The sequence below is a fragment of the Puma concolor genome, chromosome E1, assembly GCF_028749965.1.
Source record: "Puma concolor isolate L17-30 chromosome E1, mPumCon1.1.hap2, whole genome shotgun sequence".
In the NCBI taxonomy this organism is placed as follows: domain Eukaryota; kingdom Metazoa; phylum Chordata; class Mammalia; order Carnivora; family Felidae; genus Puma; species Puma concolor.
This window is the reverse complement of record NC_141680.1, coordinates 54,976,913-54,989,654: the sequence shown is the minus strand read 5'-3', so window position 1 is coordinate 54,989,654 and position 12,742 is coordinate 54,976,913. Positions and strand designations below refer to the sequence as shown.

Genomic DNA, 12,742 nt, shown 5'->3' with positions numbered 1-12,742 from the left:
TGCTTAGCCAGGAGGAAATGGATTCTTTTAAATATCCCACTCAGATGCAGCAGTTTGGTGAGAACACAACGCAGAAGCATGAAGAGCAGGGATAGAGTTCTCTTGTTTATAGGACTGTGCTTCTAGATTGTGTCTGCAAAGGTGAGGAGGTAGTTGCTACAGAGATGATAAAGTATTGAATGGGCCCGGTTTCCACCTTAGGCTTTTGCCACAAATTTCTCTTAATTGTCATAGCCAAAGTCTATCATTTCATCATTAGAGGCAAGGGTGAAAAACAAATACTCCTGAAAGAAGAAACCATCTGACTTTAAACAGTGTAAAGATATAAATTAAAATTATTCTTTTTCCTTGGATGTTACATTAATAACAATTATTTTTTGAGTACTTCTTCTATGCCATGCACACTGCTAGGTGATTTATATGTATGATGTGTTTTACTTATTGTACTCTTATGGCGTATGCACTATTATGTTAGTTTATAAAAATAAAAACAGGCTTAATGAGTTAACAACTTGCCCAGTATCATAGTTGAAAATGGCAGGAGTGAATTAAAAATCGAGTCTGCTTGACTCCCGATCTTGATTTCTCAGACTCCACCAACACCAGAGAACACTGGTGTCTAAATTTGAAGGAGGCAGAGAAGATGAAGGAGGGAGGCTAGGGCGCAGCAAAGGGAGACCAGGGACCCTGAAGAGAGACTTTTCTGTTTGATAATATTTCCTAAGGCTGTGCTGTGAGTGACATAGGTTCACACATGAAGGGCCCTGAAGAGAAAAAGGTGTGGAAAGACCTTAAAGTGGTATGATTAATGTCTGACTGGTGGGAACTTTTCTCTCAACTTCCACATCTAATCAATCATGATGTCCTTCCAATTCTTTCTTCTCAAGGTTCTCAAGTATGTCTCTTTATATTCACTTCTATCACCGTAATCCAGGCTGCCGGTATTACTCACTTTCCAATTCTTGCCTCTCTCCAAATTATTCTCTTCTTTAGCAAAGGGTTGTCTTTCTAAAATGAAAATCCAGGAAGATCACTCTCTGCTTAAACTTTTCGGTGACTTCCCAAATTCCTCAAATTATTATTTTCCATAATTTATTGAGTCAATTCATCTTTTAATGTTGGACTTTTATTCTAAAATTTTATTATAACAAAGAACCCTTTGATGAACATTTCTATATATCTCTATGTACATCCCAAACTACTTTATTGTAGGGGCAAAAGTTGTACTCATTATTTTTACCTATGTCTGATTTTGAGGATTCAGTCATCATCCTGGATACTGGCCAAGGATCTAGGGCTGATCCTTGTGGTCACAGTCACAGCCACAGTTTCCTTCTGAAGACACACATTATGACATGTCAACCAACAGGAATGAAATAGTAAGGAGTCAGGAACAATATTAATCAGTACTTTTTGGTGTAGAGGCCTATTTATTTTCATCTCTACTATCATACTGAAATGGGAAGGATATGGAGAAAGAAGTAACAAACATAGTGAAGATTTACCAACCATGCTTTGCCATCGAGGAAAGGTGTCTAGGAAGACCTCAAGGAATACGCGAGGAAAATATTTTGAAATAGAAGGGTCAGTGGAAACTAAGAGGAGTTATGGAATGTGGTAGTGTGGTCGGATGTAGAAGAAAGAAGGGACTTATCCAGTGCATCTCAGTAATGCTATCATCTATTCAGGCTAGTAAGTGGTACATTGGAAGATAGCCCCTACGAAGACTGATTCACACAGAAGGCAGAGAACAAGATACCACCTTCATTTTCTAAAAATGATCCTTCGGACAAGCATCCCTATCATTTCTATTTTCTCTTTATCAAGCATCATCTTCTGGGGCGCCTGGGTGTCTCAGTTGGTTAAGCATCTAACTCTTGGTTTCAGCTCAGATCATGATTTCACGGTTTGGGAGTTCAAGCCCTGTGTCAGGCACTGCACTATCAGTCCAGGGCCTGCTTGGGAGTCTCTCTCTCTGCCCCTCCCCCACTCACTAGTGCTCACTATCTCTCCCAAAATAAATAAAACTTTCTTAAAAAAGCATCATCTTTCTCAAAAGGAAAACAATCAAGATAATTTGAAATAATCAGTAGAACTGGGCATTTAGTGAACAAAAATAAATGGTTTTGAGAGCCCAGTCAGAAGTTAGATATGCTAGATGTTAGTGATACTAAGAATAAGAAAGAAAGAAATCTGGAGACATAGCCTACATGAAAATAAAAGTGGAAAGACAGAAGGAAATCTGCTGAGATTTAAAGAAACATACATATGTATTAGAGAAAAGATTGAAGATGGATTCTTAACTCCATTTCATCTTCTTTGGACATCTTGTCCTTTCCCACCTCCATAACATAGTGTTAAACTTGTAAACTTGTATTTGGAAATTAGACAGATGATAATATTCTTCTCAATAATAAAGACGAGAGAAGAAGATAAATTTACCTAAGCTGATGTTATTGGGGAAGATTCGAAGATTGAGAAGCAAAACCAACTGACTTAAGAGGGAAGATGCATCATTACAGCCTTGAGGCATAGAAATGGTCTTGAATAGATGAGCTCATTGCTGAACTTAATAAGGGACTTGCAGATCTTTAAGCTGTTGGCTAAGAAATGCATTCAAAAAGGGCATATTGGTTTGCAGATGGGGAAGGATAAGCACCCTAAGCAATATTGTACACCAAATATGGAACATTTATGGGCACATTATTTATAAAGTTGAGCAGCAGTAGGTGGCAGAATGATGCATGAGACCTGAGCAGTAATGAAAGGAAGGTGGTGCACTACTTACTTACGTTAAGAGGCATGGCGAAATAGCTGCAAGAAGGAAAATGGCCAGATCACCCAGGGAGCATGGACTAAGACCAGACCAAGTCTCCTCTAGAAGACAAGGAGGCCTGTGTGCAAGAATCAGGGAACTGTGTGGGCAGGACTCAGGAATATGTACTTTTTCCATGTTTCCAAAGAGTATAGAGAAACTATTAGGAGAATAAGCTCCAATGGCCTGAAATCATAGACTTTATCTGTGTTTCTTTGTAGAATGAGTCCAGACCCATTCTGGGACTCAGAGAACTCTTTCTGGACCATCTCTTCCCTCTCACCGCCAGCCACCATCTCCCATCCATCAGTTTGTAAGTTCTACCCACTGTCCTTCTTTAAAATATTTTAATCCATGCAGTAGTATTATTGGTCTAGTTCAAGCTCTTATTTATTACTTCTGTTGATACAATGCTCATGTATAGTGCTGCAGCCAGACTGATCTTTTAGACAAGGGAAATCAAATTATATCTTATTGGCCCCCTGCTTAAATTTCTCCAACAATTATCCATTGTTTTCAGGATCACATTTCGCTGTGACATATAAGGTCTATTATGATGTAGCCTATACCTAGTTCCATTTCCACTGAACACCAAATCTTGCCACACACACACACACACACACACACACACACACACACACACACACACACACACAGGTGTTGCCACACACATATACCCACATATATACACATAGCCCCTACTCTGTTGAACTACTGAGCTCCTTGCTCTCCTCTAAATAGGCTATGATTCATTTTTTTTTTTTTTAATTTTTTTTTTTTCAACGTTTATTTATTTTTTGGGACAGAGAGAGACAGAGCATGAATGGGGGAGGGGCAGAGAGAGAGGGAGACACAGAATCGGAAACAGGCTCCAGGCTCTGAGCCATCAGCCCAGAGCCTGACGCGGGGCTCGAACTCATGGACCGCGAGATCGTGACCTGGCTGAAGTCGGACGCTTAACCGACTGCGCCACCCAGGCGCCCCTCATTTTGTTTTAGCATATGCCACTTTGGCCAGGAAAGCTGTTACCACTCTCTTCTACTCCTTGAAATCCAAGCTTCAGGGTAACCTCTTCCTAGAAGGTTCTTCACAGTGTAGCATCTGGTGATTATCTCTGTCTCGGTGCTGGTAATAATCTATTAAAAATGAGATGTTACCTCATCCATCCTCCACCATGTGGCTTGAGTCTGTGGAGAGCAGAGATCTCTCTCTACATATCTTCAGTAACTGTTATACAAATGGGTGAATCAAAAACAGCTCAGAAAAAAAATTTTTTTTCTTATAAATTATACAGTTTTATGTATGACCTGAGTTGGTTGGATCCTATACTTGGGTAGAGGGGAGGAAAGCTGGAAAGAACATCATTAGGTCTTTTGGGAACATTTTAACATAGATTGTGGATTAGATATAAGCATTGTATCAATGCTAAAATGGGTTTTGATAATTTTGTAGCTATGTAAGAGAATGTCCTTGTTCCTAAGAAATACACAAGGATATACTATATAGTAAAGTGTTGTGATGTCTCCAACTTACTCTCAGTGGTTCATATATATATATATATATATATATATATATATATATATATATGTATATGTATATATGTGTGTGTGTATATATATATATATATATATATATATATATATATATATACACACACACAGATTCCACACACACAGATTGATAAATTACTGCCTTCACTATTGAAACTTAATCAGACCTAGGTTCATTTAGTTGCCTGTAATGTTTTCATTTGTCTTTAGTCTTGTTGTGTACAGTTTAAAAAAAATTTTTTTTTAAGTTTATTTATTTTAAGAGACAGAGTAGGTGAGGGGCAGAGAAAGAGAATCCCAGGCAGGCTCCATGCTGTCAGCATGGAGTCCAGTGCAGGCTTGAACCCATGAACTGTGAGATCGTGACCTGAGCTGAAACCAGGAGTCGGACACTTAACTGACTGAGACACCCAGGTGCTCCAGGTCTGTGTATACACCTTAATGGCCCTGAAGGCATGAGCCCTTTTTGTATATTCCCATAGTGTCTAGTTTGCTCTGATGAGAAGGATGTAAGATGTCCTGGTCCTGTTGAGAAACCACTGATAACACAACAAATGATGTTCAGTTGAGTGGGTGAGCCACAGTTTTGGTGTACTGGAAAAAAGAAAGGACAGAGATCCAGGACACCTGGGTCCCCGGCTCTTCTCTTCACTAAGCAGTTGTGCGACCAGCAGCAAGTTATTCCTGTCCCCTTGCTAATGTCATACTTTATGAAAAGAAGTTTATGACTTCTGATATTCCTGTTAGTCCTACAGCTATATGCCTAAACATATAATGCTTGGAAAGGAGGATAAGAGTCCAAGACTCATTCATAACACAGTATGCATGTAAACCAGAAGGAAACAAAAACACGAGTAATTGGCCAAAACGGACAGGGGCAAAAGATATTCTGTTGCTGCCTAAGATGAAAGGGATGGCCTTTCAAAGAGGAGGCACTACATCCAGTCCATAAAAGTCCTAAGTTATCATAGATGAAAGACAGAAAACAATGACGGAAAAGGTACTCAATGACTATCAGAAAGAAATCAGACAAAGTGTCTCATTTTTATACACGGGGTACTATATGGTTATAATGAAAAACTCAGGGCCACATGTAACATATTGATGAGGCTCAAAAGAATGTTTTGCATAAACAACCAATGAAACAAGTTGCATAAAGATATGTACTGTATCATACTATTTAAAAAATGCTATATAATATTATGTACTGTATACATGAAGGAAATAATCATAAATACAAAATTTTGGACATTGGTGACCTCAGGAGAATAGATATTAATAAAAGGGAGAAGTGTAATAATTTTGGAGATTGATGGATAAGAAGCATCAATTTTAGAATAATTTCTTAAAAGAAATTTGGGCCAATTCAAAAAAATGCCAATATTTGAAAAAAATGGTAAGTAAAGACAAATGATGTTTCTTAGATTATTTGTAATAACTTTCTGTGTATCTTGAATATTTCATAATGAAAGATCATATCTAAAAATAAGAGAGAGGGTAAAAGTGGAAGGTGAGGTTGTCTCAAAGTATTAGGGGTAAAAAATTTGGAGAAAGGAACTTAAAAAGTGTGATAAGATAAAACTAGACAAAATATAAGAAGTGCTTTTGCAAATTTGTTCAAATAAGCGTGGATGTAGAGCCCATTTGCATTCTGAAGGCAGAGAGCAGATACCTTGTATGTATTAAGAAAAACATGAGCTGCATATTTGTAGCCCATGCTGTCTGAATTCAGGCATCCAGATTCTAGAGTATAAATCAACCTTTCTTTTTCTTGTGCTTTTGGCTGAAGTTTTATAAAAAGATGTAGCTTTATTTGGGGTATGTTTTTTTCCCTCTTTGGGGAACAGGAGCAAATGCGTTATGTGGCCATTGTTTCTGACAGTTCATTTGTGCAGATGAAACAATCCATTCATTTGGTGAATCCATGGACTCAATGGCTTCCACTTTGTACTTTTTGAAAAATATACAGCATTTCAGGCCCCTGGATTTACATTCCACAGACTTTCTGGTATAATGGAATAGTTTTGGGTCCCTCGAGGGCAAGCATATGGCTCTGCAAGAGTGTTGATGGCTTTCCTACGATGTGGGCATGTGCATTTCTAAATGTTCTCACTTGGAACAGTTCTTTAAAAAGCTCTTTGACATATAATGTGGGAAGAAATTCTTCTCAATGACCATTTATGAGAAAAGTTGCTTTATAGACTCAGGTTTAGGGCTACAATGTGGCTAGCTCATCTTTTCCTTCAGGCAGGGATGCTTCTAAAATGAGAGTAAGTATCATTTTTAATAGTAATTTGAAGTAAACCTTTTTTTGTAACAAACATCTATAAAACTCTAATTTTTCCTTTGGAGTCCAATTAGGCACTTGTGGAAATGAGTATTTAACACACTGGGAATTAACAGAAAATAATTATATATGGGTAGGCAAGGGTTTATCAGTTAGCCATTGCCTCACGTTGCCCCACAAAAAATATAATTCCTTACTATGTTTAATGATGTTATACTTGGGGTCATTCTTGTATAATTCTGTCAGGGAGACAATTGCATGGTTGTCATCAGGGTCCTACCAGGTCTATACTGTCTGGTCTGGTAGCTGTGAGAAGCCTGACTACTTTGGGGACAGATGCCCTATGAATAAACAATCAGTGACAAATCTGTGGCATTTATAGGTAAAATTTCAATATTAAGTTCATGACCTTGAAAGATATATGCCTGTATAGAGAGGAAGATCTTGAACACCAGGATGGAGAGTTTATTTAAATGGTTGATTAATAAATGAGGATAGATGTTGCTTTCAGCACCAATCTGCTTACAGTTTCATGGTCAGAGATACTAGACAAACCACCAGTTGATTGAAGGAGATGCACTTCGTTCCTTCTCCCGGAGCCTTAATAAGATGCTGTGTTTCCTCATCTTTGGAGATGATTGGCTTGAACAAGGCTGATGGGGAAGAAATAAAAGATCAGCAGCCTTCATTGTACGTGCAATTAAGTGACAGAGAAATGGCAGAGAGGGAGATTGTTCACTAGCCTGAACCATGAAAGAGGAAAATGGCTGAAGAGATTCATTTTCTGTTGGAATTAATTACTCTTTGCTATGCCCTTAGGGAAAGTTATTTTATTTAATTAAAGAAATTTTGTTTTAGAGAGAGTGAGTGAGCAGGGGAGAGGGGCAGAGGGAGAGAGAGAGATAGAAAGAATCTTAAGCAGGTTTCATGGTTAGCACTGAGCCCAAAGTGGGGCTTGATCCCATGACTCTGAGATCATGACATGAGTCCAAATCAAGAGTTGGATGCTCAACTGACTGAACCACCAGGCACCCCAAAACAATACAATTTTATAGCTATTATCTTTTTCTTTTTCTTTTTTTTTAATGTTTATTTTTTGTGACGGAGAGAGACTGAGCATGAGTGGGGAAGGGTCAGAGAGAGGGAGACACAGACTCTGAAGCAGGCTCCAGGCTCTGAGCCTTCAGCACGGAGCCTCACGAAGGGTTCGAACTCATCAGCCGCGAAATTGTGACCTGAGCCGAAGTCGGACGCTCAACCAACTGAGCCACGCAGGCCCCTATAGCTATTCTCTTAAAAATGCTTTTTTTTAATAGTCAATTCTCTACATGTCTGTCTGCTTCACTCTAAAGCAGGGAGCTGTAAGCCTCTGGAAAACTGCCTGCTAGGTTTAGGGACTGACTTCTGCACTGAATTATTGAAACAACTTTATAGGACTCTCAAAAGAGCACCAAACAATCTGATTACCCCAGAGCCTCAGTGGCTCAGAGCGCCCTAAAATCTCCTGATATTGTTCTAATTTACCCATGGAACCTATCTCAGACCACTGTTTCCTTTAACACTATTTTTCTGTAATATTTTTAAAGCATGGCATGGTGGTTTGAGTATGAGTTTGGAAGTCTGTATGCTTAGTTCAAATCACTGCTTCAAAATTGTATAGTTTGGGAGACATGGAAACTTACTCTATCTTTATGAGCCTCAGTTTCTTCACCTGTAGAATAGAGAAGACAGTTTTATCAAGTACAGTATGTGTCAGTTGGGATGCCTTGTGCTGAAAGTTGACAGGAAACCCCAATTCATGTTGGCCTACACAGTAATGAAATTTATTATCTCACACAAGTGGAAGTCAGAGAGATAGTTTGGTTCTGGCGAAGTATGATCAGTGGCTCAGCAGTGCCCCTCAGGACTCAGATTTTTTTTTCTTTCTCTCCCCTGGTCCATCTTATGGTGGCAGTGTGGCTTGCATTAAGTCCAGATATCACACCCAGGGACATTGATGTGATCTCAGAAGAAAGGGTGTCTCTTTCTTGCACATGCTTTTTAGGAGTAAGAAATCATTCCTAAAAGCCCCTCCCCAGACTTCCTTTCATATTTTATTAGATAGTCTTTGGTCACATGCCCATGCCAAAATCAACACTGAAAAGAGGAATTGCATTGCAATGAGTATCTTAAGATAATCACTTAGAATTCGGAAAGCAACAACCATGACTGCCACACAAAGGGTTTTGTTAAGTATTCAGTGAGCTACTGCATCTAAAGTAGTTCAAACAATCCTGGGCACAAAATAAACTCTCAATAATTGTTACGTCTTATTAGCTACTGATCAGTTTACTAATTTATACTAATGTGAAATTATAGCTATTATTTGATAATGTTTTTCTAGGAGCATGTTTGTTCCAAAGAGCCATGGACTTTAAATCAGAAAAATATTTAATGATGGGTCTGCAGACTTTGATGGCTTGAATTAGGACTCCATTTTGTGGCTGAGGGTACTTTCATGGAAAGCCATGCATTTGTGTAATGAGAGGAGTTACATCCTTAGAATTTCAGCTGCTGTTGGGACTGGGAAGTTAAGGGAACTAACAGGAGGAAGAAAAAGAAGAGCAGAACAAAAATCTCTCAACCACGATGTGGCCAAAGCCCCTTCCCTTCCTTGAATGCAGTGAATTACCTGATCTTTATGGCTATCACAGCCCCTGCAATGACTTTAGAGGGTCTCTTTTCTCTTAGCAACCCTCACACTGTCTGGTGATTTTCCTGGTGTAGCTGCAGGTCCAGAACAATACCAGGTAGAGCCCATTGAGCTCCAGGCAGTGGGGGAGGTATTCCTGCAAGTAATCACTGTTGTTCTTGTGCTGTCTCCAACTCCTTCAGAATTCTAACCACAGAATGGAGAAGGAGAAGGAATAGACCCAAAGGTTTAAGGTTGCTTGGTGTAGTCTGAAGCAGGAATGGAAGTGAGCTGCCTCACAAATCATTCTTGAGGAGCTCCAAGGTGAAAAAAGGATCTGTTCATAACAAATAATGAAGTGCCATGCCATGAATTTTCCCTCCTTCTGTACATTTTATTTGTCAAGAGGATATATTCTGAATAGGGAACATATTGTAGCTTGACCTCAGGGTTCAAGTAAGGGTCCAGTTTGACTCCAAAGTTGAAGAGACTTAATAGGCATTTTCTACATTTTCTTATATGATCAATGTATAAATTTGGCTGGGGTAAGCTTTGTACCTTTCTGCATGACTCCCTCCCCCCAACTCAGACCCATGACTAATAACAACAAGGGGAACTTCTTGAGCTTAGTGATGGCAAGTTTGGTTGAAAGGGGCAATGCAGGTGCTTCTAAAGCCCTCACCTCAAATGTGCCAAGACTCTGGCGCCTACAAGATTGGTTTGGGACTCTTACAAGACCAGCCATTCTCTGGGAAGTTTCCAAGAACTTCCTGTTACTAGTCAGGCAAAAAGAGATGAAGAAAAAGTAAAAACAACTTCATTTCTTTTGGGGAGTTCAGCATAATTTTTGTGGTTTTAGACAGATTCAGAAAATGTTAAGCTTGCAATAAAATGTCACCTTTTTGGTATATCTGTGGGTATACAGATGGTTACTGGTACTGTTGGTGGTGGTGGTGGTGTGGGGGTGGATAGAGAAAATCTTTCATCAGACTTTTTCGGAATACTCTCAATGACTGTTCCTTGACATTGGCCAACTCCTATCAATTCTAAATTTAATTAGTGGCTTCTCTCTGTGGCCTTGAGCTTAGTTGCATTATCATGTACTAATATTCTCTCAAATACTTAAATACCATATTAATAAATATATCTAACACATACCCATGGAATTACTACTTTTAGTACTTTCTTTGGGACCTTTAAGTAAAAGAAAGATACAAAAAAGAAAGCTCTTTTTGTTATTGCAAAATCTCCTAAAAGCCTTATTTATGTGTTTATGTATTTATTTATTTATTTTAGGAAAAGAATATCATTAAATGTCTTAGCTACTGCTGGTTGAGCTGCAGCTCAGGAAGCTCTCATCTCTCCTCTTTGACAACGTTATTCAAGAAATGTTGTCTCTCTGTAATAAATGTTTTACCTCCCCTGCTAACCAGAGTACAGTATTTCAAAACTCACAGTAGTACTTAATGTACAGGAGTCTCACTGCATTTTAATGTAAAAATAACAGAAGAGAAAACCATTCTAAAAACCTGTTGGAGACAATATTGTATAATGCATTTTAAAACAGAGTCCTCTTAGTAATTGGCTATTAGGAAGGAAGAAAACAAATACTGTTGACCCTGGTAATCATAAGTTTACCAATACCCTTCTGTCTATTTAAGCCTCCTGCCCGACTTTCCCACTCTCCAGATAATATCATACACATTTTCTAATTGTAAATGAGTGGCCAGTTTATTTGGAGGTCTGCTATAGTCAAGGCAGATGCATAGAAAATAAATCAATATAGAAAAGGGAATGATCTTCATAGGAGCATATTTTTAATAGCCTCCAGCAAGCACATTCAGTACGAGTGTGGCTAAAATCTAACAGCCCCTACATCCACATAATTAATGAATATCAGTTAGTAAACTAGAAAGCATGAATTCTAGTTTCAGTATAATTCAAAGTGTTATAAATTACTATAGTCATATCTAGTATTTATTCTTTTATTTATCCATTTACCTATACATACAGTAAATATAGGTTGAGCTTAAAATATCTGTGAGTTACTGTTTGGGAACTCGGGGTGCAAAGATGAATATACATACTCCTTGCTGTCAAGAATTTCCCAGTGTCTTTCCAGGAGGTAGGGGAGGGGAGATAGAGACTCATAATAGAATGTAGTAAATGCAGTGATAGAAATTTTAAGAGGGAACTCGCAGTGCCTAGAAGAGAATTGTTATCATAGCTTAGGAGTGATCAGGAAAGAATTTGTGCAGAAACTACTGTCTGTACGGTAAACTATGAGTAAAGAGATAGTCGTAGTAAGGAAGGTAATCCAAGGGAAGAGATCCAAGCTTCCGGGATAGTTTATGCAAAATCATGCAGTTTAAAATAGCATGATATATGAGAGATTATAAGCAATTTAATGTTGCCAAAGGCATCTGTCAAGGAGGTGGGATATTAACAGGTAAGACTATAGGGGGAGACAGTAGATCTCTTTGAGGGCCTTCCTATGACCTTTTAACAACTTGGATTGATCTTATAAGAAATTAGGAATCACAAGACTGTTTAAACAAAGTGTGGCATGGCTAAATTTTTGTTTCCAATAAATGATTCTCTGTAGAGGATACATTTAGGCAATGATATGCCAGTAAATGTTTAATAACTGCCTGTTTGAAAACAAAAATCTTGGGGTGCCTGGGTGGTTCAGTCAGTTAAGCGTCCGACTTCGGCTCAGGTCATGTACTCATGGTTCCTGGGTTCGAGTCCCGCGTTGGGCTCTGTGCTGACAGCTCAGAGCCTGGAGCTTCCTTCAGATTCTGTGTCTTCCTCTCTCTGCTCCTCCCTTGCTCATACTCTGTGTGTGTGTCTCTGTCTCTCAAAAATAAACATTAAAAAAAAATTAAAAAAAAAAAAAGTCTTGATGATAGCATTTGCCAATTTCCATGATGTAAATACTCCCACCATGGTAGATTTTAAGCTACTAATTTGAAGCCACTGAACCAGAGTTGGGAAGAGAAGAGCACAAGTCTCATGAGCCAGGACAGCCCATCCTGCCCATCAGCAGATTGGAAGGGATAGTTGAGGAGAGGTAAGACACATTAGGAGACTTGCATAGTTCAGGTGAAAGGTAACCTGGGCTTGTTGAAGTAAAGGAGAGGCAGCTGATGTAGAGTGAGGGTGGCTTGGCTGTCCTGGAGATTGTTGGATATGGAGGATGAGAAATGACTAAAGATGACTCCCAGGTTTCTAGTTTGGATCGCAGGCTTAATTGCCACTAGGAGAGAGAAATCTGGTAGGAAGTGTGCTTTAAATAGAGAATGTAGTCAGGTGTGGAACACTCTGACAGTGTATCCAATCGTTGGTGGTCTGTGTGATTCTGGATTCTGGGAGTTAAGAAAGAGGTGGATATTAGGAGAAGAAGGTTACATATGGGA

At 38.9% G+C, this 12,742-nt stretch overlaps 1 long non-coding RNA gene across 1 annotated transcript in view; it reads left to right on the top strand.

Moving 5' to 3' along the window:
* LOC147574505 (uncharacterized) overlaps positions 1 to 10,752 on the top strand; it is a 60,371-nt gene extending 49,619 nt beyond the window's left edge. The window contains exons 3-4 of the long non-coding RNA XR_015243743.1: positions 3,037 to 3,128; positions 10,620 to 10,752. This is a non-coding gene — a long non-coding RNA (uncharacterized LOC147574505). The remainder of the gene's footprint in view (positions 1 to 3,036; positions 3,129 to 10,619) is intronic.
* Positions 10,753 to 12,742: the final 1,990 nt, after the last annotated feature.